Below are 6,431 nucleotides of genomic sequence, written 5' to 3' on the forward strand. Positions count from 1 at the left end.
TTAAAAAAAAAAAAAAAAGACCTTTACATATGACTACTCATAGGAACACATTCCACATATGAACACGTCATTCTGGTGGTGGTCTTAGCACAAAGAATCTTAAGCAAAACGTGGTCTTATGTATGTACTTTGTGAGAACAAAACAATTTAAAGCAAAACATGGTTTTGTCATGTACTTTCTGAGAACAAAAACAACCTTAAGCAAAACGTACCTTAGCATATATTTCCTGGAACATTTTCTCCTGGTTTAGGAATAATTATATTCTTGTTATTCCCCTTCTGTTACTTGTGAAACTAGTATAGAGGTTAATTTTAAACAAAGAAATAAAAAGAGGAACAGAAATAAAATGGAGTTTTGTCTTACTCGTTTGTCAACCTCTTCAGTAATGCTAAGAGCCTTAAGATCTTTAGTGCTTTTTGTCACTATAAAGGAACAATAATTCACATGACACCAGATTTCTCATCTGAAACCATACAGGCCAGAAGGAAGTGGCACAACATTTTTCAAATGCAAAAGAAAAGAACAGTCAACCGTGAATCCTATATCCAGGGAAACTGTCCTTGAATAATGAAGGGGAAATAAAATATTCTCAGAAAAAAGAAAACTAAGAACATTTGTTACTAGCAGGCATACCCTAAAAGACTAGCTTAAAACTCTGCAAACAGAGGAAAATGATACCAAAAGTGGACTAGAAACTTCAGGAAGATAAAAAAAACGATGGAAAGGGTAAAACTAGAAGTATACATAATAGACTATCCTCCAATGAGTCACTTTAATCATATTTTATGGTTTGAAACAAAATTTATAACACCATTTGATGTGGTGTTAAATATATGTTGAGGAAATACCTAAGACAATTATATTTAAAAACTAAAAAGGGAGAAGGGAACGAAATGAATGTAAGATCTGCACTTTATTCAAAGTGGTAAAATGTCAGCAGCTGTGAGTTATGATATTATGTACTTATATGCTAATTCATAGAACAACCACTAAGAAAACTATAGAAAGTGATACACTCAAAAATATTACAAAGAAATCAAAATGGAATTCTGAAAACTATTCAAGTAGCACACAGGAAAGCAAGCAGGGATAAATGAGAGAAAGGGACCAAATGGAACACAAATAATAAAATGCCAGGCTTAAGCCCTACCATATCAATAATTACTTTAAGTATAAGTGGTCTAAATATACCAGTAAAATCATAGAGATTGGCACAGTGGGTTGGAAAACATGACTGAAATATATGCTGTCTACAATAAACTCTCTTGAAACAGTAACACATGTAGTTTTAAAGTAAAAAGATAAAGATAGACTACACAAAGATTAATTTTTAAAAATCAGGAGTGAATAAATAGTATCAGATAAAGTAGACTTCGGAGCAAAGAAAATTGCCAAGGGGAAAAAAAGGGACATCATATCAATCCACCAAAAAGATACAATAATCCTAAATCTGTATGCACCAAACACCAAAGCTTTAAAATAAGTAAAACAAAAACCAATAGAGGTAAAAGGAGAAATAAACAAATGTAAAATTAGAGTCAGGGACTTCAACACCCTTCTTTCATCAGTTTATATAACTATTAGACAGAAAATAAAGAAGGATATAGAGGAACTCCACAGTGCCATCAACCAACAACATCTAATTGACATTTATAGAACACTCCACTCAGCAACAATACAATGCACATTCTTTACAGTTGCCCCTGGAACATTCACCAAAGTAGCTTATATCTTGCATAATAAAATAAACCATAACAAATTTAAAAGAGTTTAATTAATACAGAGTGTATTTTCTGGCCACAATGGAATCAAATTAGAAATGAATAATACAAAGATAACAAGAAAATCTCCAAACACTTGGACATTGAAAACACACTTCCAAATAATCTATAGGTCAAATAAAAGTCTACAAATTTTTTAAAAATTAGAACAGAATGAAAATGAAAATATAACATGTCAAAACTTTTGGGATTCATCTAACATAATACTGAGAGGGAAATTGATAGCGCTAAAATAGTCCAATAGAAAAAAAGGAAAGCTCTCAAAACAATAATTTAAGTCCCAACCTCAAGGAACAAGAAAAAGCAGATCAAAATAAACCAAAAGGAAGCAGAAGGAAGGAAATAATAAAGAGCAGAAATTCATAAAATTGAAAACAGAATAACAGAGAAAATTAGTTGTTTAAATTTTATTTATTTTGTTGTTGAAAATATACACAGCAAAACATACACCAGTTCAACAGTTTCTACATGTACATTGATTACATTCTTTGAGTTGTGCAACCATTCTCACCCTCCTTTTCTGAGATGTTCCTCCCCCATTAACATAAACTCACTGCCCCTAATGTTCCTATCAAATCTTTCGGGTTCCTGTTGTCATTTTGATCCCATATAGATAGTTCTTAAAAGAGCATAACGCTCAAAGCAAACATTTTTTACTAGTTAAGCTAAACTATTGTTTGGCTTTAAGAAGACTTCAGAGGATATTTTTGGTTTAAAGTTTAAAGATTGTCTCAGGGCAATAGTTTCAGGGGTTCTATCAATCTTCATGGCATCAGAAAGTCTGGAGTCAATGGGAATTTGAAATTCTGTTCTACATTTTTTCCCTTTTGACCAGGATTCTTGTATAGAATCTTTGATCAAAATGTTCAGTGATGGTAGCCAGGCACCATCCAGTTCTTTTGGTCTCATGGCAAAGGAGGCAGTTGTTCAATGAAGCAATTAGCCACACATTCCATTTCCTCCTACTGTTCCTGACTCTCTTTCTTCCATTGCTCCAGGCGAGTAGAAATCAATTTTTATGCCTTAGATGGCCACGTGAAAGCTTTTAAGATTGCAGGAACTATGCAAAGAACTAGCCGGTAGAACAGAAGCACTAAACACAATTAGACCAATTAACTGAGATGTCCCAGGAAACTATAACCCTAAATCTCCAAACCAAGGAACCGAATCCCGTGTGGTATTTGGTTGTACATAAGCAGCCTCAGCAGCTACCCTTTTTTTTTTTTTTTTTTTTTTTTTTTAAATTTTTTTTTCCCACAACTGTTGCCATTTCAACTTTTTTTTTCCAGGCTTTTTTTTTTTTTTTTTTTAATTGTGCTTTAGGTGAAAGTTTATAGTTCAAGTTACTTTCTCATACAAAAATTTATATACACATTGTTATGTGACCCTAGTTTCTATCTTATAATGTGACAGCACACTCCCCCTTTCCACCCCAGATTTCCCATGTCCATTCAACTAGCTCCTATCCCTTTCTACCTTCTCATCTAGCCTCTGGACAGGACTAAGAAGCACACTCTTCACAACTATCATTTTATGTCTTATACTCCGGTCTAATCTTTGTCTGAGGAGTTGGCTTCAGGAATGGTTTTAGTTCTGAATTAACAGAGAGTCCGGGGCCATGTCTCCTGGGGTCCCTCTAGTCTCAGTCAGACCATTAAGTCTGGTCTTTTTACTAGAATTTGAGTTCTGTGTCCCACTTTTCTCCTGCTCTGTCAGGGACTCTCTGTTGTGTTCTCTGTCAGGGCGATCATTGTTGGTAGCCAGGCACCATCTAGTTCTTCTGGTCTCAGGCTGATGGAGTCACTGGTTTATGTGGCCTTTTTTGTCTCTTAGGCTAATATTTTCCTTGTGTCTTTGGTGTTTGTCCCACTCATCTAGTGCTGCTCTAACAGAAATATCACAAGTGGATGGCTCTAACAAAGAAAAATTTATTTTCTCACTGTCTGGTAGGCTACAAGTCCAAATTTAGGGCATCAACTCCAGGGGAAGGCTTTCTCTGTTGGCTCTGAAGGAAGGTCCTTGTTGTCAATCTTCCCCTGGACAAGGAGCTTCTCTGTGCAGGAACCCTGGGTTGAAAGGATGCTCTCTGCTCCCAGTGCTTCTTTCTTGGTGGTATGAGGTCCCCAAATCACTGCTTGCTTTTTTCCTTTTATCTCTTGTAAGAGAAGAGGTGGTGCAGGCCACAACCCAGGGAAAGGTTTACACTGGATCAGGGATGTGACCTTAGTGAGGGTGTTACTACCCCATCCTAATCCTCTTTAACATAAAATTACAATCACAAAACGGAGGACAATCACACAATACTGGGCATCATGGCCCAGCCAAATTGATACACACATTTTTTGGGGGACATAATTCAGTCCATGACAATGTTCTTCATTCTCCTTTGCTCCAGGTGGGTTGGGACCAATTGATGCATCTTAGATGGCTGCTCCCTAGCTTTTAAGACCCCAGACGCCACTCACTACCGTGGGATGCAGAATATTTTCTTAATAAATTTTGTTATGCCAATTGACCTAGATGTCCCCTGAAACCATGGTTCTCAGACCCTCGTCCCTGCTACTCTGTCCCTCGAAGTGTTTGGTTGTGTTCAGGAAACTTCTTAGCTTTTTGCTTAGTCCAGTTGTGTTGATGTTCCCTGTATTGTGTGTTGTCCTTCCCTTCACCTAAAATAATTCTTGACTACTATCTAGTTAGTGAAGTCCCCTCTCCCTCCCTCCCTCCCATAGTAACCATCAAAGAATGTTTTCTTCTGTGTTTAAACCTTTTCTTGAGTTCTTATAATAGTGGTCTCATACAATATTTGTCCTTTTGTGACTGACTACTTTCACTTAGCATAATGCCTTCCAGATTCATCCAAGTTATGAGATGTTCCTAGGATTCATTGTTTTTTATCGTTGCATAGTATTCCATTGTGTGAATATACCATAATTTGTTTATCCATTCATCCATTGATGGGCACCTATGTTGTTTCCATCTTTTTGCTATTGTGAACAGTGCTGCAATGAACATGGGTATGCATATATCGATTCGTGTGATGGCTCTTATTTCTCTAGGATATAGTCCAAGAAGAGGGATTCCTGGATCATATGGTACTTCTATTTCTAGCTTTTTAGGGAAGCACCAAATCGATTTCCAAAATTGTTGTACCATTTTACTTTCCCACCAGCAGTGTACAAGTGTTCCTAACGCTCCACAACCTCTCCAACATTAATTAGTTTGTGTTTTTTGGATTAACACTAGACTTAATGGGGTGAGATGGTATCTCATTGTAGTTTTGATTTGCATTTCTCTAATGGCTAATGATCATGAGCGTTTCCTCATGTATCTGGTAGCCGCCTGAATGTCTTCTTTGGTGAAGTGCCTGTTCATATCCTTTGCCCATTTTTTAATTGGGTTATCTGTCTTTCTGTTGTTGAGGTTTTGCAGTATCTTGTAGATTTTAGAGATTAGACAGTTAGATGCTGATCAGATTTGTCATAGCCAAAAATTTTTTCCCAGTCTGTAGGTTGTCTTTTGACTCTTTTGGTGAAGTCTTTTGATGAGCATAAGCATTTGATTTTTGGGAGCTCCCAGTTATCTAGTTTCTCTTCTGGTGTTTGTGCATTGTTACTTAAGATTTGTATTCTGTTTATGCCATGTGTTAAGGCTCCTAGCATTGTCCCTATTTTTTCTTCCATGATCTTTATTGTTTCCAATTTTATATTTAGGTCTTTGATCTATTTTGAGTTAGTTTTTGTGCATGGTGTGAGGTATGGGTCTTGTTTCAGTTTTCTGCAGATGGATATCCAGTTATCCCAGCACCATTTGTTAAAGAGACTGTCTTTTCCCCAGTTAATGGACTTTGGGCCTTTGTCAAATATCAGCTGCTCATAGGTAGATGAATTTACATCTGGATTCTCAATTCTGTTCCATTGGCCTGTGTATCTGTTGTCATACCAGTATCAGGCTGTTTTCACTATGGTGGCAGCATAATAGGTTCTAAAATCAGGTAGTGTGAGACTTCCCATTTTGTTCTTCTTCTTCACTAATGCTTTACTTATTCAGGGCCTCTTCCCTTTCCATATAAAGTTGGTGATTTGTTTCTCCATCTCATTAAAAAATGATGGTGGAATTTGGATCGAGATTGCGTTGTATCTGTACCTCGCTTTGGGTAAAATTGACATTTTCGCAATGTTGAGTCTTCCTATCCATGAGCAAGGTATGTTTTTCCACTTCTGTAGGTCTCTTTTGGTTTCTTGCAGTAGTGTCTTGTAGTTTTCATTGTACAGGTCTTTTACGTCTCTGGTTAGATTTATTCCTAAGTATTTTATCTTCCTGGGGGCTATTGTAAACGGTATTGATTTGGTGATTTCCTCTTCGAAGTTCTCTTTGTTGGTGTTCAGGAATCCAACAAATTTTTGTGTGTTTGTCTTCTATCCTGATACTTTGCTGAAATCTTCTATTAGTTCTAGTAGTTTTTCTTGTGGATTCTTTGGGGTTGCTGTGTATGAGATCATATCATCTGCAAATAGGGATGCTTTTACTTCTTCCTTACCAATACGGATGCCCTTTATTTCTTTTTCTAGTCTGATTGCTCTGTCTAGGACCTTCAGCACAATGTTGAATAAGAGTAGTGATAGAGGGCATCCTTGTCTGGTTCCTGTTCT

Source organism: Trichechus manatus, unplaced genomic scaffold, assembly GCF_000243295.1.
Source record: "Trichechus manatus latirostris isolate Lorelei unplaced genomic scaffold, TriManLat1.0 scaffold00038, whole genome shotgun sequence".
In the NCBI taxonomy this organism is placed as follows: domain Eukaryota; kingdom Metazoa; phylum Chordata; class Mammalia; order Sirenia; family Trichechidae; genus Trichechus; species Trichechus manatus.